This window comes from Dasypus novemcinctus, chromosome 17 (assembly GCF_030445035.2).
Source record: "Dasypus novemcinctus isolate mDasNov1 chromosome 17, mDasNov1.1.hap2, whole genome shotgun sequence".
Lineage (NCBI taxonomy): Eukaryota > Metazoa > Chordata > Mammalia > Cingulata > Dasypodidae > Dasypus > Dasypus novemcinctus.
In genome coordinates, this window is record NC_080689.1 from 83,461,863 (window position 1) to 83,487,642 (window position 25,780).

At 41.0% G+C, this 25,780-nt stretch overlaps 1 long non-coding RNA gene across 2 annotated transcripts; it reads right to left on the bottom strand.

Annotated features, from left to right (window-relative positions):
* On the bottom strand, positions 1–25,757 carry LOC139436706 (uncharacterized). 2 transcript variants are annotated; one of them, XR_011646047.1, is made up of 5 exons: positions 25,660–25,757; positions 24,956–25,060; positions 1,261–1,362; positions 381–416; positions 1–110 (listed from the first exon to the last, which is right to left on the bottom strand). It is a non-coding gene; the product is annotated as an uncharacterized lncRNA (long non-coding RNA). The 2 variants fall into 2 exon arrangements; XR_011646046.1 differs by lacking the exons at positions 24,956–25,060; positions 25,660–25,757 and adding an exon at positions 5,287–5,407.
* Between the last annotated feature and the right edge of the window lie 23 nt (positions 25,758–25,780).

Here is a 25,780-nt window from a genome sequence, read left to right on the forward strand (position 1 = left end):
CATCACTCCTACCTCTCCACGGAGGGCTCTGCCTGTCACATCTTCCCAGCATTGGTTGCTGCATCCTGCATCCCTCTTGCTCTTCCCTTTTTTGGGTTTCAACCAGTAATCTTGAAAATAAAGAAAGATTAGACAGGAAGATACAGAAAGTCAAGTCCTTTCCTAGATACGAAACAGTTCAGCCTTAAAAAACCTTGAAAATATCCTGGAAAATAAAAAGTCCATCTAAATCCTGTACCTCTGACTCAAATCATGAGTCTCCCTGGTCTGCTCCAACAGCTCTCATTCTGGTGCACGAGCTCTAAGTTATGGGGAGATCACACTCACACTTAGTCATGGCAGATTGTGCACAAGAGTAAGGAAAGAAAGAAAATGCTCACCCAGGTATCGTGAGCCTTCTTCTCATGCAGGATGATCTGGAAAAGACAACACATCAACAAGCACTTGTTTAGGGATTCTGAGCCCTTTATAACCACCTGCATTAGGTGCAGGGAATTCTGCGGCTGATGGGCTGATGGGCAGATGAGGCTACCTGGTGTCTGAACAACTTAGTGCCCTGCCTGCTGTAGCTTTTGTTCCATTTCTTCCATTCTTTGCCTATGAATTAGTTGTTTCATCAGTTCAAGCACAATAGTGAATATTGGTATAAATAATCTACACACCTTCCCATTACCCTAATAGCCCTATCCCAGTGGACTTTATCCCTGTATAAAAGCACATTTCCCATGATTAGAGGGTACAATAGGATCAGGGATTTCCACCTCACTTCCTTGTCTACCATTTCATGCCTGGATTCTGAGTTGATTGGTTGTAATGCCCTCAGCTGCTCTCAATCTGTCCCTGGGTGATTCTGCTGTTAGGATCTTCCATCCTAAAACTCCTCTCTTCCTTTCCATATGTCCTTAGGATATTTCCCAATGCTTAACAATGGCACAATCATTTTTATGGGTTGTGATTCATCTGATATCAGTTGCTTTCCTAAGGAATTAGGATAATTTATACCACTCCCCTCCCCACCAAATATTTTCATGAACCAGTTTATCAACTGTTGGGCCAGCATTGGGAACAGGAAATGTTAACTAAACTTTTTTTTAAATTTGTAAACTTAAAATTTTTAATGAGATTTTTCAGTATACATGCCTTCTGCCCATTTATTTTTGTTACAATGCTAACCAGGTCTAAACAAAGCAGAAAAGATAAAATACCCTAAAAAGCCCACAGGATATCCATGAGCCACTGGTGCTCAGTTGCTGAACTCACATGTATTGCTGTGCTTCCTCTACAGCCAAATTTGCTGTGTCCTCTGCAGCTGACAGCTGCCTCTCCCATTCCTGCTGCTCATGCTCTTTGGGTCCCAGCTTTCTGACATGGGGAAGAAATAGATAACATTTGCCAGTTTCCCAGGTGAAATTCTGCTTTCTTTCCTTGCCAGCAGTCTAAGGTCTAGATTCAAATGTCCCCTCCCTTCTTCAGCATGAACCCATGAATGTACAAGCACAATGGGGGAAGAACCCAAACCTTCTGTTGAGAGAAAATGAAAACTCAGTCTTGGGCCCCTGGCTAGTTGCCTACATCTTTGAGCTTCACATCCTAGCTCTGCACTCCTATTCATTAATATAGAGAATGAAAAAGACCTAAAAAGCACATAAGAGACACACCCTGTGCCTGCCTGGGGCAAGTCTCTTGGGTGAAAGCCCGTTTTATTTCAATGTAGAGAACCAGGGCTGACTACCTCTTCAGAAGCTGACACAGGAGGGTGACTCAGGTGGCTCCTCTGATTTCTCCTGGGGAGAGTGGTTCTCAGTCCAAGGCTCAGGGCACCCCAGACACAGCTGCTGGAGGAGTGTGCAGTTAACCCCTGGGAGGTCCACAGCTCAGACATGGGGCTCCTGCCACCTTCCCCAAGGGTTCATAGTCGAGGGAGAAAGGAGATCTCCTGAGTTAAAATGTGCTCTGGATTCAAAAGGTATTCAACTCAGGTTGAATTAACTTGAATGTAAAAGTGTGGAAATGGACAGAGTTAATGGTAACACATTACAGTGAGTAGCAGCTGGTTTATAAATGGGATTGTGGTTGAAAAGGCTAGTCTAGGCATGTACATATCAACTGAAGAAAGAGAATAATCTAGGGACTGAATAACAGTGAACCCAGAGATGGATGAGAATTGTGTTTAATAGTAAAAATGCAAGAATGTGCTTCTCTTGAACTGAAATGAATATATGTTACTATTGCACAGTGGTGGAAATGTGGAGAAGTCTAGGAAAAATACAACTGGTGTGACCTATGGACAGTGCTTAACAGCAATACTGTAACATTCTTGCATCAATGCCAAAGATGTACTGTGTTGATACTGTGGGGCAGGGTAATGGAAAAAGTATGCCAAACGTGTGCTATGGACCATGGTTGGTGGTAATAGTCTGATGATATCTCACAATCTGTAACAAATGTTCCACCACAGTGTGGTGTGCTGGTGAAAGGGTGTTGTGTGGGAATTCTACCCATGTGCATGATTGCTTTAGAAGTTCATAACTTCTGTAATAAAATTATATATATTTTTAAGAAGCTAAATAAAGAGCTCTGAGAATCAGGGACAGTTACACTCTAGAAAGAAAGCAAGGCTTATGCATTCATTTCCAGCCACCCAGGCAATGCTCCAGCAAATGTTCTCTGCAGGGGCTACAAGGTAATGTGGACCGTGTGAAGTTGGAAGGTACAGAGGGGCTAAAGGGGCTCACAGGGTCATGCCTGTAAGGTACCAGTGAGGACAGAGCAATTCCTGCTGAGGCTTGGGAAGGGATGGCACAGTGCCTGAGTCTTGAGGGGAGATCAGGGAGAGTTTGCTTCTGGCCATGGATCAGTGGATCTGAAGCCCCTGCTCTCCCCCCTCCTAGAACAACAAGAATCATGAAGTGTGAAGTATGCAAGTGAGTGCACCACAGAACTAAGAAGGCAACAAAGACTCATGAAGGCAAGACCCATGCAGAGAAAGAAACCCAGGAATAAGGTCAGCCTGACCCTTGGAGCTCTCTCCCCTTGGTTTACTGATGAGTTCAAGAAGACACAACCAAGTTCAGCAGTTTCCACGTGTGTGTGTGCTATGAGGAAGAAGGGTGGAGCACAGGGTCTGCCACTGAGGTCACACCTAATAAAACCCCTGGCTGTTTGGGGGCCTCAAATCTACATGTGGAGTTATGGTAGGCAGGAAATCCATTGGCTGTTGTAGGGTTAAACCTTTGTGAATCATCTCCATTGACACAATTAAGAGACTCTAGGACTGCTAGTGTGCCATATCAGCTACAAGAAATAAACTCTACTCTTTTCTTGAGTAAGATAATACCTTCCTAGACTTCCACTTCACTGGATTTTTAACTCAGTGTCTGGCACTCAGTAAAAAATGACCAGACAATGGACAGGACAAGGCACTGTGATGTGACAGAAAGTAAAATACAATAGAAGCCTGCCTACTCAGAGGGATCCAGATAAAAAAGTCATCACACAAACTTTAATTGTCTCTATGTTTGAGAAATTACAAATCAAGATTAAGAATTCTGTCAGGGAATGAAAAATGAAGTAACTGGAATTAAGAACTCAATGGAGGGTTTTAGCAGCAGAATTGACCACACTGGAGGCAGATATAGGATCCTGGAAGGTTGGTCCTGTGCTTGGTGTCTGATTTGGACCACACATATTCAGAGGTTACTTTAGATATAAAACTATGAGTTGCCAGATTCTTATCTGCCTATTTGTGCACCACCTTTCTCCAGAAAAGACTTGAGAAGAAAGACCGGAGTGGGAAGGAGGTTGTCGGGTGCAAACAATGTAAGCAGACATTTTTGCTGTAGAGGAAACAGCAGATGCAAAGGCACAAAGGCTTCTGGTGACCTGAGGAAGTGGGGCAGATTGGCTGCAGTACATTGCTCCTGGGAGGGAGCTTCAGGAGAAGTGCTGGGGTGGCACCTGGGACCAGCTGAGGGGGTGCAACCTGTGCCCAGCTGAGGAGCTGGGACTGACCGTGCAGTACAAGGAGCATTCTCCATAGACTGTATCAGGGAATGACACATTTAGGGGGTGGCCAGAAAGTTCCCTCTGGCAGCTGTGGAGAGGATGGACTGAGGTTTGGAAGAAGTGAGAAGGACAGGAAATTGGACACAAAGCACTTAGGAGAGTGGGGCAAGAAAGACAATGAGGTAAGGGCACAGCATTGGGAGAGAGTAGGGTAGCCACAACACAGCAGATGAAATGGACTGGTTGCTGGAGGAGCTGAATCCATTCCCTGAAGGAAAACAAGCATCCTTTAGGTAATTATTGGTGGCAGAGATTAGTTCCTAAAAACAAATACTGCAATGAGACATATGTTTATCAAGAAGGCCAGACATTAAGCACAAACCAAAAAATTTTTGGGTAGAGAAAAAAAGCAATTGCTTGATGAGCAGAGAAAGAGAGACAAAATGAGTTGTCTGATTTTGGTGTTCAATGGCATCATGCAGTAGGGGCCTGAGCAATTATTAAATACTAAACTGCTGAGAGATGGCTATATGCCCAAGAGATACAAAGAATCTTAGTAGAGACAAACAGCAATGAAAACAGAAAGTCCAATTGCAAAGAAATTATTTTGTGGATTGAGAAGTCAAAATACACTATAAAGTTGTATATGGTAAAAATTACCTAACTCCACAAATGCCATGTATATTTCCACAGCCTAATGAATTACCCAAGTATACTCTGCAAAGATGTCTTTGTATGTTTATAACTTCTACTGGCTCACCTCTGATGTTGTGGAATGTTTGTTCTGTATATTTGCCATCTACTAAATCTGAAACATATGGCTCCACTGATAGCTAAAAAGATTCTCTACAGGGTTTTGAAGATTTTATGCTACTGCAACCAACTCACACCACTCGCTCAAGATTATGGAGAGCCAGGACAGCAAGGGGAAGGTAAATCCCAGTTAGGTAACTTGGTCACAGAGAAAGCAAGGTGAATTAGCTTGGTGGAGCACAGAAAGAGCAAGCATTCCTAAAAGGACAGAGGCAGCAGAGCAGCAGAAACTCATGGTACCTGAACGCCCTTCCTGAAAACAAATTAGAATGAGAATCCCTGATAATAGTTAGGATGGAAAGAAAAGTATAGATTATGGAATCAAAGGAAAAAGAAAGACAATTTTATAGTGTAAATATGGCAAATATATGGCATTGCTTTTCCTCAAAAATGACACAGTTATCTACCCTGGTCCACACATTCCTTCATAGAGCACTGATTGAAGCAGTGAACTCAGGAGTATCTTACATTTGCATGTCCATTTTTTTCTGGTTGTACAGTTCTTGGAGTTATTCTATTTTCATTCTCAGCACTTTGTTTTCCTCAGCCAATGCATCTTTCTCAGACTGCAATAAATCACAGTCATCTTCCAGTTCTTTTATAGATTCTGTAAAGGGTAGAACATTTGTGCACTGTGGGTGTGGATATGGACTTGTGAACTTGGTTGGGAGACTGAGGAGAGGGGCCTGAATCCAGAAAACAGGAATCCATTCTTTACCTTCCAATGTCAGAGCATTTCTACTAAGTGAGAATTTCTTCTCAAAAAGCAACCCAGCTTCCAGGGCACAATTATTGGGCATTGGGTTGCTCAGTTCACTTTGTAATGTTGATAATTCAGGATTTGCCTAAAAGTTGAAAAAGTAATATATGGCACCCAATGTACAAAAAAGTCAAAAGCCAGATCATGGCAGCAGTTAGAAACAAAATTTTTACCAAGTCTTGATCATTACTATTCTGACCTCCCTCCAATTCCAATGGAACTTGCATGCTTTGAATTACATCAATCAGGATTTTGTTCATTCCACTGAGTGTTTTATTGTTATTCCACACAAAGCATATTCGGGGTGGTAATGTTACTTGTTAGTTTTACTTTTATTTTTAGGATGTAATCCAAGATAGAGGTGACATTTTTACCTTAAATTTATTTACTTTATCTGAGTTTTATTTTATTTGTTGACTTGTTCAACATAATTCTTTACTTCATTGATCTATACAAAAATGTGATAAGGGATTCAGAGTTAAAAACATAAATTACAGTGGTATTCATAGTTAGCCCCAAGTGGGTAAGCCCCAATAAAACAAAGAAAATATACACATAGGACACTGGCTTCAGATTTAGATTGTTTATAGAAAATTTTGATCTAAGACACTCTAATGAAAGAAATTATCCAATAATGGAATCAGAAGATGCATGGAAAGAATTCAAGTTGAAACCTGAAAAAATTAAAAATACCTTCTCTTTATAATCAGATACTATTTTCATGAGTATTTTGTTTTCCCCCATGCAGTACTTCAAAGTCTCAGATATTTTGTCTTCTCAACATAGACCTGCCCATAAGAAAATTAGAAGAAATGAATAAAATGGAAATACCCTAATTATTAGGAGCAATGGCACATGATCTGGTACCTAGGACAGTACTTAGGATTTCAGACTTCCCTGACTGGTACTGAATTCTCTAATCTGACCTAATACATAATGTATTGAGGCCATGGATCTCAAGAAACACTGTATCATAATTGCCCCACATATGATGCACGTATGGAATTCATTATCCCCATTTTGCATCATGCTTATTTCTCCTCATTCTCCTCTGGAATTAATGACTCCTTCCACTTAACCTTCACAACATCTGGCTTAAATGCCTAGTAGAGAATTAATTTGCCCAGCAATATTTAGAGTCTTCCCTGAGCCTTACATTTCTTGATACACACCAACAGTGTCTTCTTTTTACTTTGTCCATAGAGCCAGGTTGTGCCAGAAACCACTCATCCCAAACCTCAGATGATCATCAGTGCTCCCTAAGAATTTCTACGCTAAGTCAAACTCCTCTTCTCCCGAGTCCCACAGTCTGTTCCCCCTCTCAGTCTCCTTTCTCAGTTGGTGGTATTGCTGTCTACTCCTTCATTCAGATCAACAAGCCATTAATTCTAAATTTTTCCAAGTTATCAAGATACCACGCATCAGAAATCACTGAATCTTCTTCTAACAGCATTAGAACCCACACCAAGCACCAATATTGAGAAAACACTGTGTAGACAACATAAGCTAAAATCTTACCTGGATAAAATCTATGCTCTACCTAAAAGAAAGTAAACAAAATTAAATTTAATGTCAATACATTTTATTAATAAAAATCTTCTAAATCCTGATAAGACTTCAAAATCATAAGCAAGAGAAATTTTAATATTGGATTGTTTAGAATAATGAATCCTGTATTACTCAGGGTTCTCTAAGGAAACAGAACTGACAGGAGATATCTGTGAAAAAATAGAAAAGCATTTTAAAAACAACTTCTCATTTAAGTGGTAAGCAATACTTCACAATCAGTTTCTGGGGAAGTGAAGTTGGCCCAATGGATAGGGCATCCACCTACCACATGGGAAGTCCAAGGTTCAAACCCAGGGCCTCCTGACCCGTGTGGCCCATGCACAGTGCCGATGCATGCAAGGAGTGCTGTGCCACACAGGGGTGTCCCCACATAGGGGAGCCCCATGCACAAGGAATGCACCCCATAAGGAGAGCTGCCCAGAGCAAAAAAAAGTTGCAGCCTGCCCAAGAGTGGTGGCACATAAATAGAGAGCTGATGCAGCAAGATGATGCAACAGAATGTGACACAGATTCTGTGTGCCACAGACAAGAATACAAGTGAACATAGAAGAGCACACAGAGAATGGACACAGAGAGCAGACAACTGGGGTGGGGAGAGAAATAAATAAAAAATAATTTTTAAAAAATCAATTTGTGGTACAAGCCCTAAGGCAAATACCTTATTTTGGAATTAAAGTCTGTCTACACCTTTCTTAAACATGTATAAATCTATTTGTTTTTAATATCAGGAATTACAGACATTTTTATAATAAATATGATATGATATGGTTAGCCTCAAATCATTTATTTGTCAATTCCTAAATGGAAACACAAGTTTCAGATTCAGGAATTGTTTTAGAAACCCATGAGTGGGGGAGGTGGGGCAATATGGCATCCGAGTGAGTGCACCTCATAATCTCTCCTGCAGAGAAGTGGCTGGGCAGGGTTGGAGTCCTGCTGGACAGGGCTGTTTTGGGTGTTCACAGAGAAGGAGGTGTCTGGACATCGATTTGGTGAGACAGTGACAGAGGAGATTCTTGCAAGAGGTAGAATTTTGGGTCTCTTGCATGGAGGTCAGAGATTGTGGGTGGGACCCTTCCCCCTGGGGCTGGTGGCCCGGCTGCAGTGATTCCTGAAGGCTTTGTTGTGCTGGGTTGTTCCCAAGCCCAGAGCAGACATTTCGGGGGCTTGCAGGGTGGGATGTCAATTTGGTGAGACAGTGACGGAGGAGATCCTTGCAAGAGGTGGAATTTTGGGTTTCTGACATGGAGGTCAGAGGTTGTGAGTGGAGACCCTCCCCCTCAGGCTGGCAGCCCAGGCACAGCGATCCCTGAAATCTCTGTTGTGCTATGGTGTTCCCAAACCCTAAACAGACTGTTTCAGGGGCTTGCAGGGCAGGAGATGTCTGGATGTCGATTTGGTGAGACAGTGACAGAAGAGATTCTTATGAGAGGTGGAATTTTGGGTCTCTGACATGGAGGTCAGAAGTTGTGAGTGGAACCCCTCCCTCTAGGGCTGGCAGCCCGGCTGCTGTGATCCCTGAAAACTTTGTTGTGCTGCGGTGTTCCCAGGCCTCATGTTAACCAGATGCATGGTTCCCAGGTCTGTGTCCCTTAAACCCTAGTGGCCCATGTTCCAGAGACTCACACAACTTGAGTCTGCAATATCATGGACTTCCCATCCCCGAATCCACTGCACTCTGAGGTCCATCTGAGGTCCTGGATTACCCAAGCCCTCCGTGTTTTGTGTTTTTTTGTTTTTTTGTTTTTTCTCTCTCTCCTTGAACTTGGAGTGTACCAGCTGACTTGGGGAGAGTGTGGGAAGAAAGGAGAGGCAAATCTGCTGAGAAAGCCCAATTTACCTAAACGTCCTGGGATAGGAAACTTGGTCTGGGAGAAGGTGGAGTCAGAAAATCAATTAGACCTCCCCTAGCACACCTAAGGGGGAGGGACTATAGGTGCTATCCAAGCTTCCAATAGCACATTTGGGGTTTCCAGTGAGGTGTAGGTGCTCTCATGCTGGAAATAAAAAGTTATAGTCTTCTGTGTTGAGTTGGTTCAACAAGGACCTACTTGAATCTCCTACTGGACCTCTTAGGTAGCTTTCCTGCTGCCCTGGGAGAGAGAGAAGTGAGGAAAGGAGGAAGGGGGAAGGTCAGATCCCTAAGTGTATTATTTAACTGCAAAGAGGATTCCTAACTTGAAACGTTGGTTCTTTTTTGCTAATATTGCATTTGTCTCCTGGTCTCCCATCTTTTCTCCCATTTTCTCCCTGAGGTCCTTTTTCATTTATTTAGTCTTTTTCTCTTTTTCCTTTTCTTGCTTGTTTCCCCCCTCTTCTTTGCCCCTCTTTTTCTCTTCTCTTTTTTCCTTTTCTCTCTTTTTCTTCTTTTTATTTTATTTTCATTATATATAGGTGCTGGAGGGAATGCTTCACATTTGCTGTCTTTCCTCATCCTCCATTTCTTCTTTTCTGTGTGTATTGATTTTGGACACCTACACTATCCTCTTTTCCCTACATCTTTCTATCCTCCATCATTTACTGTTTCTCTTACATTCCACCTCCCTTTCTTTGGTCCCCAAATTGTCCTTTTATTTCTTATACCTTTGTTCTGTTTTCTGTCTTTTATCCACTCTTGATATTATTGTCATTCTTTTCTCTTTTGCTCTCTCATGAAAACACTGGCCTTTTAATTCATACTATATTCTTCCCCATATTCAGTTGACCGTCCAATTATAGGTACTCTACTTACTGCTATAACTCTACATAACTTACATGTGTCTAATATCCATTCTTCTAGATCTCACATTGTGGCTCTGTTAACATTTATTACCAATACTACTTTATACATTTTCTTTTCTTATTCATTTTGCTTTCCCTGGCCCTAATATTTTCCTTCAAAGTGAACTTAGCCAGCAACAAGAAAATAGAGTAAGAAGAACAAAGTGACAAAGAGAAGGCATAACACTTATGCATGAACAACTAATTAATCCCCAAGACTAGACAAAGAAGCTAAGGAACTGATTAAACCTGTCAAGATAAAATGATGACCAGAAAGCAACAAAAAACTACAAACCAAACCAATAATCAGGAAAACATGGCTGAATCCAATGAACAAACTAAAAACCAGGAACAGGAGCAGAACATTGGACAAGTAATTATAACTCTCAAAACATATATTAGAGACCAACTTAATGAAGTAAAGGAAGAGATAAACAATATAAAGAAAACACTTGAAGAGAATACAGAAGAAATTGCTGTCATATACAAAAATGATAACATATGATAGTGATGAACACCACAGTTCAAGAAATCAAAAATACACTCTCAGCAAATAGCAGCAGATTAGAAGAGGCAGAGGAGAGAATTAGTGACATGGAAGACAGTACATCTGAAATCAAACAGATAGTAGAACTGATTGATAAAAAGATAAGAAAAAAAATCCAACTGGGACTTAGGGATCTGAATGACAATGCAAAGTGCACAAACATATGTATTATAGGCATACCAGATGGAAAAGAGAAGGGAAGGGGGCAGAAGGTGTGTTGGGGGAAATAATGGCTGAAAACTTCCCAAATCTACTGAGAGAGATGGATGTGCATGTCCAGGAAGCACAATGCACCCCAAACACCATAAATCCCAACAGGCCCACCCCAAGACATATACTTGTCAAATTATCCAATGCTCAAGACAAAGAGAAAGTTCTAAAAGCAGCAAGAGAAAAAAGAACCATCACATACAAGGGAAGCTCCATAAGATTAGCTGCTGATTTCTCATCTGAAACCATGGAGGCAAGAAGGCAGTTGTATGATATAGTCAAGGTACTAAAAGAAAAAAATTTCCAACCAAGAATACTCTTCCCAGCTAAACTAGGATTCAAAAATGATGGAGAGTTCAAAATATTCACAGATAAACAGAAATTAAAAGAGTATGCCAAAAAGAACCCTGCCTTTCAAGAAATACTAAAGGGAGTTCTGCAGGAAGAAAGAAAAAAACATGAGAGGCAGAGTTGGAGAGTGTAAGAGCAACAAAAAAGACAAAAAGAAAAGGAAACAAACAAAATATGACAAAATATAACAAACACAAGTCCAAAGGAAATATGGTTAACATCAATAATTCCTTGAAAGTAATAACACTGAAAGTCAATGGATTAAACTCACCTGTCAAATAATTCAGGCTGGAAGATTGGATAAGGAAATATGACCCATCTATATGCTGTCTACAAGAAACACATCTTAGACCCAGGCATTCAAAGAGGTTGAAAGTGAATGGCTGGGAAACAATCTTAAAAGCAAACAATAACCAAAAAAGGCAGGAGTACTATATTAATATCAGACAAAATAGATTTTAAATGCAAAACAATTGTGAGAGACAAAGATGGATACTATAATTAGTGAAACAGATAATCTTTCAAGAAGAATGAACAATCTTAAATATTTATGCTCCTAACAAGGGTGCCTCCAAATACGTGAGGCAAACACTGGGAAAACTAAGTGAAAGAATAGATGCCTCTACAATTATAGTGCGACACTTTAATACACCACTATCAACATTGGACAGAACATCTCAAAAGAGAATCAATAAAGAAATAAAAATTTTGAACAGTATATTAGAGGAGCTGGATCTAATAGATATATACAGATCATTACACCCAAATATAGCAGGATATACATTTTTCTCAAGCGCACATGGATCATTCTCCAAGATAGACCATATGCTAGGTCACAAAGAAAGGCTCAATGAATTCAGAAAGATCAAAACCATACAAAATAGTATCTCTGACCACAGTGGAGTGGAGCTGCAAATCTGAAAGGGCCAGAGGCCCAGATTTCACACCGAGATATGGAAATTAAAAAGCACACTCTTAGAAAAACAGTGGGCCAAAAAGGAAATCTCAAAATAAATAAAAAAACTACCTTGAAACTAATGAAAATGATAACACAACATACAAAAACTTATGGGATGCAGCAAAAGAAGTACTGAGAGGGAAATTTATAAACAAAAATTCATACATCAAAAAAGAAGAGCAAAAATTGAAGAGCTAATTGCACAGTTGGAGGAATTAGTGAAAAAACAACAAAGTAACCCCACAGGAAGAAGAAAGAAAGAAAGAACAAAGATAAGAGCAGAATTAAATGAAATAGAAAATACAAAAGCACTTGAAAAGATGAACAAAACCAAGAGCTAGTTCTTTGAGAAGATCAATAAAATTGACAAGCCCTTAGCTAGACTAACAAAGAAAAAAAGAGAGAAGATGCAAATACACTAAATAAGAAATGAGAAAGGAGATATCACCACTGACCCCACAGAAATAAAAGCTATCATAAGAGGATAATTTGAAAAACTATATTCCAACCAAAATGACAATTCAGAGGAAATGGACAAATTTCTAGAAACACATAAGCAGCCTATATTGATGAAAGAAGAGATTGATGATCTCAACAAACCAATCACAAGGAAAGAGATAGAATCAGTCATTAAAAACCTTCCAATTAAAAAGAGCCCAGGGCCAGATGGCTTCACAGATGAATTCTACAAAACATTCCAGAAAGAACTAACACCAATCTTGCTGAAACTCTTTAAAAAAGAGCTAAAATTGGAGAACTAATTGCTCACTTGGAGGAATTAGTAAAAAAAACAACAAACTAATCAAAAGAAAAAAGAAAGAAATAACAAATATCAGAGCAGATTTAAATGAAATAGAAAAAAACTTGAAAAAATAAACAAAACCAAGAGCTGGTTCTTTGAGAAGATCAATAAAGACTATCATAAGAGGATACCTTGAAAATCTATATTCCAACAAGGACACTTTAGTGTAAACGGACAAATTCCTAGAAACACATAAGCAGCCTACATTGACAAAAGAGGAAATTGAAAATCTCAACAAACCAATCAAAAGTAAAGATATAAAATCAGTCACTAAAAACCTCCCAACCAAGAGTCCTGGGGCAGATGGCTTCACAGGTGAATTATACCAAATGTTCCGGAAAGAACTAACACCAATCTTGTTTAAACTCTTCCAAAAAATCAAAACAGAAGGAACATTGCCTAACTCACTGTATGATGTCAACATTACTCTAGTACAAAAGCCAAACAAAGACACCACAAGAAAGGAAAATTACAAACCAATTTCTCTAATGAACCTAGACACAAAAATCCTCAACAAAATACTTGCTAACCATATTCAACAACACATTAAATGAATTATATACCATGACCAATTGAGATTCATTCCGGGTATGCAAGGATGTATCAACATAAGAAAATCAATCAATGTAATACACCATATAAACACACTGAAGGAAAAAAATCATATGATTATATCTATAGATGCAGAAAAAGCATTTGACAAAATACAGCACCATTTCTTTTTTTTTTATTGACTTTGTAATAATATTACATTAAAAATATATATGTGAGGTCCCATTCAACCCCACCGTTTCTTGATAACAACACTGCAAAAGATTTTTAATACAGGAAATTTTCTGAACATGATAAAGAGTATATATGAAAAACCCACAGCCAACATCATTTTCAATGGTGAAATCCTAAAATCTTTCCCTCTATGATCAGGAATATGACAAGGATGACCACTATCACCTCTTCTATTTAACATTGTCTTAGAAGTACTTGCTCGAGCACTGAGGCAAGAACCAGATAAAATGGCATTCATATTGTAAAGGAAGAAGTCAAAATTTCATCATCTACAGATGACATAATCCTATACATAGAAAATCCTGAGAGGTCTACAACAAAGCTTCTAGAACTCATAAATGAATTTAGTAAAGTTGCAGGTTATAAGATCAATGTGCAAAAATCAGTAGCATTTCTGTACAGCAATAATGAGCAAGCTCAGAAGGAAATCAAGAAACAAATACCATTTACAATAGTAAATAAAAAATCAAATACCTAGGAATAAATTTAACTAAAGATATAAAAAACTTATCCACAGAGAACTACACAACATTTTTCAAGGAAATCAAAGAAGACCTAAATAAATGGAAGAATATTCCCTGTTCATGGAGAGGAAGACTAAATATTAGTAAGATGTCTATCCTACCAAAACTGATCTACACATTCAATGCAATCCCAATAAAAATCAACACAGCATTCATTAATGAACTAGAGAAACTAGCTATGAAATTTATTTGGACAGGAAAGAGGCCCCGAATAGTCAAAGACCTATTGAAATAGAAAAATGAAATTGGAGGAATCACACTACTGACTTCAAAACATACTACAAAGCTACAGTAGTGAAAACAACATGTTATTGGCACAAGAAGAGACACACAGACCAATGGAACCGAATTGAGAGTTCTGATATAGATCCTCATATATATAGTCGTATAATATTCAATAAAGCCACCAAACCCTCTCAACTGAGAGAGAATGGCCTCTTCAACAAATGGTGCCTGGAGAACTGGCTATCCATATGTAAAAGAATGAAAGAGGATTACCATCTCACACCTTATACAAAAATCAACTCAAGATGGATCAAAGACTTAAATATAAGAGCCAAGACCATAAAGACTTTGGAAAGCAGTGTAGGGAAGCATCTACAAGACATTGTAATAGGAAATGGCTTCATGAACTTCACACCAAAAGCATGAGCAGCACAAGAACAAATAGATAAATGGGACTTCCTCAAAATTAAAGCCTTCTGCACCTCAAAGGAGTTTGTCAAGAAAATGAAAAGTGAACCTACACAATGGGAGAAAATATTTGGTAACCATATATCTGATAGGAGACTTATAACCTGCATATATAAAGAACTCCTGTATCTTGAAAATAAAGACAACCCATTTAAAAAATGGGAAAAAGATGTAAACAGACACTTCTCCAAAGAAGAAATACAAATGGTTAAAAAGCACATGAAAAAATGCTCCAAATCTCTAGCTATCAGGGAAATGCAAATCAAAACTACAATGAGATACCATCTTACTTCCATAAGATTGGCAGTTATGAGAAAAACAGAAGACTACAAGTGCTGGAGAGCATGTGGAGGAATGGGAACACTCATCCACTGCTGGTGGGAATGCAGAAGGATTCAGCCATTCTAGAGGTCAGTTTGGCAGTTTCTCAAAAAACTAGCTATACATTTGCCATATGACCCAGCAATTCCACTGCTGGGTATATACCCAGTAGAACTGAAAACAAGGACACAAACTGATATACGCACACCAATGTTCATAGCAGCATTGTTCACTATTGCCAAAAGTTGGAATCAACCCCAAGGCCCATCAACAGATGAATGGATAAATAAAATGTGGTATATCCATACAATGGAATGTTACTCAGCTTTAAGAATGAATACACTACAAACACATGTGATAACATGGATGAATCTTGAGAACCTTATGTTGAGTGAAGCAACCCAGGCATTGAAGGACAAATACTACATGACCTCAATGATATGAAATAAGTAAACCAAGCTTCCTCAGAGAGCTAAAGACTGGATAATAGGCTTAAAGGAAATTGAGGGGTAGAGGAAGGATGCAAGCTGACACCTACATTGGTGAAATCTATGATAAGATAGAGGTAAGTATTTGTACAAGGAAGGGATAAAATGAGGGCATAGTGTTGCCTTTGCTTGGGGTTTTGTGAGCTTGAGGGGGGCTAGGGATGGGAGGATGGGTAATATTGCCCAAGAAATTGGGAGGAAATTTGGGGAACATACGAACATAGGAGATTGTCAGGTATTTGGTTGAGAGTTTAATGCTGAGAAATCTTTTCAAAAATATAATAAGCTTACCTGTTTAAGATGCTTAAAGGGGATAATGATGCAGGACAGGCTCCTAGGGAGTGTGTGAGTGCTCATTTTGCCATAGTGGGTTATATCATTGGATAGAGACCCATATAATGAGAGTGAAGGTATACCCACATCCTGGGGAGGACTGATGTTCTCAAATAGAGGGAATTGTATCTCTCAAGAGAAATGGTGGCTCCCAATGCATTAGGGCAGTTGAGCATGTCAAGCCCTCAACACTGTTGCAGTATCTTTGAGCATAGCCCTTCAAGCAATGAACATTGACTGTCACTGTGGGCCCTAAGGGGAGGGGAAAAGAGGTATTGAATAGATGGAACCAGTGTAACTGTGTGGGCAATAGAAGTGTTCCACAAGTTTACACAAGGATGGATATAAGACATGTTAAATTACACCAAAAATATATAAGGGCTGATAGGCTAAAATGTAAATCATAATGTAAAACAGAAGATAACTAAAAATTTAGAATATTGCATAGTCTAAAATATAAACCACAATGTAAACCCAAATATTACCTTGTTTGAAAGCTATTGTCTCAATATCTGTCCATCAGTTTCAGTAAATATAGTATGAATATGTAAAAAGATTATTGCTGTGGAAGGGATGAGGGTTTTATATTGGATATGTGGGAATACTGTATATTGTATGTATGAATTACTGTGATCTAAAAAACTTTTGTGAAGATAACCTTAATATTTAGGGAAAAAAAAGAAAAAGAAAGGACATAGACACTGAGGAAAAGATGGAAGTAGTTGCCTTGCCAATTTGCATACAGGGTAACACTTATTGCAGTGATGGAAGGCAAAACATCAAAAACAAAACTTTTGCATTTAAAAATTTTTTGATACCCCAATTAATTTTTACCTTAATTAATATGTATTCTATATCTAACCTTTAAACTCATCAGTATATTCCATTTTACTATTAATGGAACCTGGCAATATATTGGGTTTCACTTTTCAAGAAGTTTTGGATCACAGAGAGGATCAACAATGTCAGGGGAGGAATACTGGTGTGGGATGTTTTTGACAGGGGACACATGGCTGGCAGGGAGTTCTCTAGGGCATATATATAGGGTAGATAAAAATGGATATTTTCATAGTGGTTATAATTAAAAACAACAACTGAGGGAGTGCTGAGTTCCTAGCCAGGGGAGCTCTATCACAGTCCCTAAATTGACAGCAACAATCCCCCAAGTGCAATGGCAAAGACCAAAAAAAAGGAAGGCCCAACAATGAGCCCTTGATACTAATGACTATGCTTGTGAGCCTGTGCACCTGAAATAAGAACAAGGCCTAGAGCTGCAGGGTGCCTAAGAGTTACCTCCTGAGAGCCTCTGTGTTGCTCAAATGTAGCCAGTCTTGAAGCCAAACTCAGCATGTAAATGGGTTGCCATCCCCAGCATGGAACATGACTCCCAGGATGAGCCTCCCTGGCACTGAGGGATTACTACCAAGTACCAGCTGATGATGTAACTAGAAAATGACCTTGAATAAAAGGGTTAACTCAGGCCAGCAGAATATCTCAGTCTACATATAATACCAGGAGTTAAAAATGCTTTTTGACCTGAGTAAAAGGTAGAAATGGAAAGGACAAATGAGTTTATATGACTGAGTCTCCAAAAAGAACTGGGAGGTTATCAGAGAGGTTGTCCTTATGGACACCTTATCAGAGTCCCAGAGACAGATAAAGTAGATAAAACCCCAGGTATTGGTTCTTCTGAGGGCTACAGAGACCCACATGTTCTATGGTCATGGCAGATGGAGTTCAGTCCCATGTCAGTTGGCCCTACTTTGGAGATTGTGTTTCTATGTGATGGAGCTGGACTCAGATGTGATCTTTGTCCACAAGTCTCTCCTGTTACTTTTATTGGAACTGTAGTTGTTGCTGGGGCTTAATGTATACCCAGGGGACCTGAATCTCTGGACTGACCATGTGATAGCCAGACCATGAGCCTCAACAGACTTGCAGCTCCTACACTCTGGTTTATTGGACTTACCCCACTCAGCTAACATGGAGGTGAAGAAGGTCAACCACCACACCAGAGAGCCAAGAGTGCCTACAACTGAAAGCAGGAGGATTGCATCCAGCATCATGTGGAATCTAAGACCCCTCTTGACATAGATGTGGAGGGGACACAACCATTCTGAGGTCCACAGGATGGAGGAATAGCATATGGATTAGAGTGGACTTACTGATATTCTATTCATGAACTCTTGTGATTAGTAATAGAAGAAAATGTGGTACTGGTGTGGAGAAAGTGGCCATGGTGGCTGCTTCTGGTAGGGAGTGGGAGGAAGAGATATGATGTGGGGGCATTTTTGGGACTTGGAGTTGTCCTGGGTGGTGCTGCAGGGACAGTTACCAGACATTGTATGTCCTACCATGGCCCACTGGGTGGACTGTGGGAAAGTTTGGGCTATGATGTGGACCATTGACCATGAGGTGCAGCGGTGCTCAGAGATGTGTTCACCAAGTGCAATGAATGTCTCATGATGATGGAGGAGGTTGTTTTTATGGGGGGAGGAGTGGGGTGAGGGGGGTGGGTGGTGTATGGGGACCCCATATTTTTGAATGTAACATTAAAAAAATAAAAGAGACCAAAAGAAAAAAGAAAAAACCCCATGAGCAAACAAAAGTAGAGGCAAATCTTTGGACTGAGAAACACCTCTTTCAATTACCAGAAAGCACATTAGATAACTTACGAAGAGTTGGATATTTGTTTGAATTGACAATTTCAATAAGCCAGGTCATATGATTGTCCCATACAAATTCAGAAATGGTCAGATCAGGAGAGTAGGGACTGCTGGACAAAATGCACAAGTAACAACAGAAATGCTAGGTGATGTCTCCTGTAGAGGGCAGAATGTTCTTCAAAACCCCCATCATTTCCAAACAACATCACTGAATTATGGTATAATCAAATCTAGGCAGGGACCCATTGAAATACCAGGTGAAGTAGCAGCTCTTTTCCACCTAGAACATATTTCCCCATTCAAATATTATAAGTGTCAATTAGTTGCTAAGGCCAGCCTGAAAAACTTGTGTAATAATGGAATCTTACTGTAGCATGGAAACACTAGAATGTTAAAGAAAAATGCATCCAGAAAGGTCCAACTTGGAAAATCATGGAATTCATCTGAAGGAAATCCCCAGGGGAAACAAGGGAGAGATTAGGGGATATACAAAAAGTACATGGAAAGAAGATACTTTGGCCTAGAGTCAGAAGTCACTTTAGTACCTAACAGTGAACTATAAATATCAATTAAGTGTGCCTTAGTGATGATCTCAGATGAAGCAGGACTTCAAGTTTCATCCTGCCATATTCATAAAATAATGCTACAAATGTTTTGGCATGTAAAATGAATTCTTACTTCCTCTATGGGTCAAAAACAGATCCTTTTATATGACTAGAGGGATACATTTATAAATATCTATCTCAGGATTTATAAGAACTCTCAAAACTGCAATTAAAATAAAGAAGAAAAGTAAGTTTCATACTGAATAAAAAGATAAATTTTTAAGGCATTGCATTATCTAATATGAAATTTCTTTCTAGGATGGTTATGAGAATTCAGAGTTCTATGAACAGTAAATGGAAGTGCCTCCCTAATACCTAATATTTCACTTTCGACAGAAAGCTTTTTAAAATTGAAGTGTTCACTTTAAGATTATACAGTTGTCTTGTTTACTGAGTTGTTTACCAGAAATTTAAAACTATATAACCAGGTTAGCTTCAAATTCAAGCATTAATTTGCATTCATATTGGTAATCTAAAATGAAACAAAAGGCCTGTGACTAAAAAAATCTAGGTTTTTCATGACTTACAGTATACCTACAAGTTAATATACTCACATCTAGAATATTCATCCATAAGAATATAGCAATGAAAATAATTCCCAAGGAGACAGCAATGTTGACAGGCTTCCATGGAAATCCATAAAAACCAGGTCCAGACAGAAAATTGTGTGGTAGGATGTCAACTAGCTGAAATAGCAATACTTGACATAATGAGAACCTCAAAAATTGTACAATGAAAGAGGCACAAAGAAACATTCATTGGGAATTTTAATCAGCCTCTAAGAGATAACCAGGTTTCTCAAAAACCTCCAGTGGATTCTACTGCTTCAAGAAAGATGGGAAATTGGTTGCTTCATGTTTTCTGCTTGGCTGATTTTCTTGTTGGAAATTGTGAATTTGGCAGCATTAAGTAGAACACTCTTTCCATGCATTTTACAAGTAACTGTATTAACAGATTGTGTTATATCCATAAATGGAATAAAACTCAGCAATGAAAGTAACAAACTATCAATACATACAACTTCATGGATAGATTTAAAAATGATTGTGCATATAAGAGCCCAGACAAACAAAACAAAACAGTATCTACTCCACATTCCATTTATATAAAATTCTACAAAATGAATTTTAATCTATAATGGCAGATTGTGGATTGAAGGTTGTCCAGGACCTGGTAGGGAAGATGTGTGGATGGACTATTAAGGGTCTGAAGGAAAAAACTGGGGGATGTTTGGTATGGTTACTATCTTGGTTATGGAAATGTTTTTATGGATTTAGAAACATGTGAAACCAAACAAATCACACAGGTGCATTTTAATATACTTCACTTGTACATCAATAAAGTAATAGGAAAACAATTATAAAAATTGTAAGAGTTTTTCATTTCTTAACAAAAATATTCAAAGACTTTCAAAAAATTAAATTAGACTTATTAACCTATGAATCCATAAAAAGAAATCAAGAACGTACATTAGTCAAAAAGTCTAGTTTTCATTGATAAATGAATAAACTGCTTGAAGTAAATCTGTTGGAAAGGCTCTAAAAATATACCTGATTTGTTTAAAAGAATGGGCAAAAGCAACCACAAGCAATTAAAATTCTGTACAGGAAAGTGGCTGTGGCTCAATCAGTTGGGCTCCCATCTACCATATGGGAGGCCCTGGATTCGTTTCCTGGGGCCTCCTTGTGAAGGCAGGCTGGCCTGTGCCTGCAGAGAGCTGATGGCCCGCGCCTGTGGAGAGCCGATGGCCTGTGCCTGTGGAGAGCTGATGGCCTGAGCCCATGGAGAGCTGATGGCCTGTGCCCATGGAGAGCTGATGGCCTGTGCGACAGCCCACACCCATGGAGAGCTGATGGCCTGTGTCCATGGAGAGCTGATGGCCTGTGCCTGTGGAGAGCTGATGGCCTGAGCCCATGGAGAGCTGATGGCCTGTGTCCATGGAGAGCTGATGGCCCGTGCCTGTGGAGAGCTGATGGCCTGCGCCCATGGAGAGCTGATGGCCCGCGCCTGTGGAGAGCCGATGGCCTGTGCCTGTGGAGAGCTGATGGCCTGAGCCCATGGAGAGCTGATGGCCTGTGCCCATGGAGAGCTGATGGCCCGCGCCTGTAGAGAGCCGATGGCCTGTGCCTGTGGAGAGCTGATGGCCTGAGCCCATGGAGAGCTGATGGCCTGTGCCCATGGAGAGCTGATGGCCCGTGCCTGTGGAGAGCTGATGGCCTGCGCCCATGGAGAGCTGATGGCCCGCGCCTGTGGAGAGCCGATGGCCTGTGCCTGTGGAGAGCTGATGGCCTGAGGCCATGGAGAGCTGATGGCCTGTGCCCATGGAGAGCTGATGGCCCGTGCCTGTGGAGAGCTGATGGCCTGTGCCCATGGAGAGCTGATGGCCCGTGCCTGTGGAGAGCTGATGGTCTGCACCCATGGAGAGCTGATGGCCTGAGCCCATGGAGAGCTGATGGCCTGAGCCCATGGAGAGCTGATGGCCTGAGCCCATGGAGAGCTGGTGGCCCATGCCCACAGAGAGATGATGGCCTGTGTGACAGCCCACACCCGTGGAGAGCTGATGGCCTGCGCCTGTGGAGAGATGATGGCCTGTGCGACAGCCCATACCCATGGAGAGCTGATGGCCTGCATCATGGCCCGCACCTGCAGAGAGCTGGCACAGCAAGATGACACAACAAACAGAGACAAGCAGACACAGAAGAATGCACAGCAAATGGACACAGAGAGCAGACAGCAAGCAAGCAGCAAGAAGGGATAAAAAATAAATCTTTAAAAATAGTTCTGGGGGAAGTGGACTTGGCCCAGTGGTTAGGGCATCCGTCTACCACATGGGAGGTCCGTGGTTCAAACCCCAGGCCTCCTTGACCCATGTGGAGCTGGCCCATGCGCAGTGCTGATGCACTCAAGGAGTGCTGTGCCATGCAGGGGTGTCCCTGCATAGGGGACCCCCACGCACAAGGAGTGCGCCTCATAAGGAGAGCCACCTAGCACGAAAGAAAGTGCAGCCTGCCTGAGAATGGTGCCGCCCACATGGAGAGCTGACACAAGGTGATGCAGCAAAAAGAAACACAGATTCCCATGCTGCTGACAGCAACAGAAGCAGACAAAGAAGACGCAGCAAATAGACACAGAGAACAGACAGCCGGGGTGGGGGTGGGGGGAAGGGAAGAGAAATAAATAAATCTTTAAAAAAAAATTCTGTACAACAGAGAAATGAGAAAATTCTTAGTGGTGAGGAGACGCATATATAAATACGTTGCTTCATTGTGTTATGATATACCAATTATATCAATAAATGTATAGATATAACTGATATACCTGATAAATGTGTTGATAAAAGTAAGTAGGATGATTACTGTTATCATTGTTATTCCAATGAAAATTAAATGCAGACTGTTGTTAGGTCAATGTTTTTTAAAAGTTGATGTTTTCTTTCAGAATTTAGCTTCTTTCTGAACACAAGACACGTAATGTCTGAATTGTTAAGTAGATAGAATATCTGAGAAACAGTGCATTATTGTACAGTAGATTATTGTACATTATAAAGTTTGCATTTAGGTGAATCAAAGCTATTTAAAAACCCAATTCCAAATAACCACAGGAAAGAATTTGCCTTCCTGTTTCACTGTAATATAAGCCTGCACTTACAAGGCACTCTTAAGCCAATAAATAGCAACTATGAACATAGGTAAAATAAATAGGAAATTTCTGGAATGTATAGGTACCACAACAAATGGCAAACATACTGATTTCTCAAAAAGTGAATTGTATAAGAATCTTAGGAGAAAACACATCTACGGTGTAATTCACACTCATCCACAGCACCAAGTTGTTTCATGCAAATTAAAACCTCTGCTAAAGGTGAATAGAAACTGTGAAAGCACATCATAGTGTTTGTAACTAGCAATGCCAATAGATGGATATGAGAGTGATTAAAGGGGAAAGTTTAAGAACATGTATTTTTCTAGAGGGAAAGCTTACAAATGTAACATGGGACTGGATAACATAGTGAAACCTCATGTGAAATATGAATATGGGTAATACTGCATATATGACTTTTTACAAAATATACAAATAAACTAGAGAGACAGAAACAATAACAGCTGTGTACAGCAGGGGAAGCACAGAAAGATTGAAAGATAATTTTTTGGTCTGTTTTTTGTTTTTATTATTGGAATAATGAAAATGCTCTAATAATGATTGAAGTATTGAAGTGATGAATGCACAACTACCAAATACTACCAAGTACCACTGATTGTACACTTTGGGTGTATGTTTCAATAAAATTGATTTGTGTAAAAAAAACAACTCACCTCTCATGAGAGAGGAAAAAAACAAACCTCTGAAGTCTATTCACTTTCATCTGGGGTCCTCTCAGCTGGGGCGTGTTAAGTGTGGATCTTTATAAATATGTGCTGTCTGATTTGTCACTGTCACAAGTGTTCCTGTGACATCTCACAGCTCTCTGGGCACCAGAATCAGTCTCTCTGAAAGGGGCCTCTGAAGTTGTGCTTCTGGGAGTGCCTCAGCCTCCAAGAAATAAGAAAATACTGCATGGTGAAAGCAAAAATACAAAGAGGAATCATTTTGAAAGCTAAGGAAGGTGAATTTGATTTACTTAAGTGTGTGGTAACATGAGAGGGGCCACAGCAAAATTTTAATGAAAGAATCTGGAAAGAGGGGAAAAAATCAGAGCAATACAAAGAAAGAAGAGATATACATTTTTGTTTCATCTTTGTCGACAAGACCATGGGTCATAGTCAACTGCACATTTATGAACAGAGTGGCATCACAATTCTTAAGATCTCACATATAATCTCATAGAAGTCGAGGCCAACAGTGATGGTCATTATCTTTGTGGCCAGCCACCATGGGATGCTTGGGTTTACCTCTGCAGACCATCCTCGCCAAGGAATTATTCATTTGAAGTGAAAAATCAAGTACAACGTTGTTTCAAAAGGACAAATTCTGCATAAATGATTCTCAGGATACCTGTAAATAAGTGTGTTTGCCCTGTAAGGAACACCCCAGAGGCAGGACAATGGACAAGTACCTTCCCTTACAGAGCCTGTGACCTTTTCCAGGAGGGAAGCTGGATAATCAAGTTCCCTGCAGTAGAGCAACAAAATAAAATGCCTCCTGGCAACACACACACACACACACACACACACACCAAGGAATGTTTTGCACAAGATGAAGATGCCTTCTGGATGGTCCTGAAGGCCATGCTTCCCCAAATGGTTAGGATGGCTGTCAGGATCTGTGCAGGTGGACATAGTTGTCAGCAAGGGTGGAGGTGGGAAGCACATGAGATGCTCAAGGATGAGGGAGAGAGCATCTGCTCTATGAAAAGGGCAGCCTACGAGCAAGGAAATCTCTATCTTCATTGATTTGGTTGGCTCTGCAGAAACAGTTCTTTGAGTGGGGTGGCTCGGGCCATTCTGCCCAGCTGCACTGCTGTCCCTGACCAGTGGGACTTTCCAGATCCCTTCCTTGGAGTCTGGGGCATGAGGATCCAAAGGGCCCTGCTTCTCCCTATGGGGGTTTCTCCTGTGTCCCTACTTGCTTGACAGTTTTGTTTTGGTTGGGGAGGGTGGAGGATGCTGGCTTTTAGTAAGAGTGAAGACTTGCAGCGCTGGGACTGGGTATCTCTATGTTTGGGCAATCCTGTGGACTTTCTGCTTTGGGTAAGTCAACAGTCTGTCCATGATGCTTTTGACAGAGGGAAGGACAGTAACTCATCTGCCTGCTGGCCAGGACTCACCTGAGCAGGCTGCTGCTGTGCTTCGCAAGCTCCCATCAAGCCAACTGCACACGGAGCCCCGAGGCGCGTCTGTCTCTAGGAGAGTTGGTTTCCAAACTAGATGTTCTAGAAGCCAATAAGTAAACCAGAAAAGAGAGTTCACAAGGCCCCCGGAACTTTAAACAGAGCCGCAGTCACAGCACTCATTAGACACCCCTGCCCCACAGCCGCCAAGCTTTCAGAGCCTTGAACAACCCACTCGTGGAAACATGAAGCACACGCGGGGCCAACTCTAAGCTGGCAGAGCCTGATGCCCAACTGGCACAGAGCCCACGGCAGCAAGCCCGGCTCCTGACTCCTACCAGGCTAGGCTTCCTTGCTTCCTGGTGCCAACAAGTCATCTTCCCTTCGTGTGGAACCTGCGGGTTTTGGACCCAGCACTCAGCCTGATAGCAGTGGGCATGATGCCGGTCATTTCAAACCCTTGACAGCCCATGGCAAGGAAGAAGGCGTGGGGGAGCGGTGTTCACCCACACTCGTGTTTGTCTGACCCAGCACTGACCAGGACTGGAGGAGGAGCAGCCCCCAGGGGCCCATGGCACCCAGGAAGGAAGGGAAGGGGTGAGGAAGGGGGAGGGGAGGGAGGGGAGTGGGGAAGACTGGCATTTGGGAAGGGGGCGACGAGGTGGCTGCGAGGGGCTGGGGAGGTTTTGGATGAGACATACAGAGCAGAGGTGGAGGGCGCCCAGGGCAGGTGAGCAGGTCAGCAGGCCGGCGGGGCAGCAGCAGGTGCATGGGAGCTGAAGGGGCAGGCGCACGGGGTCCAGCGCCCTCGCAGCCCGCTCC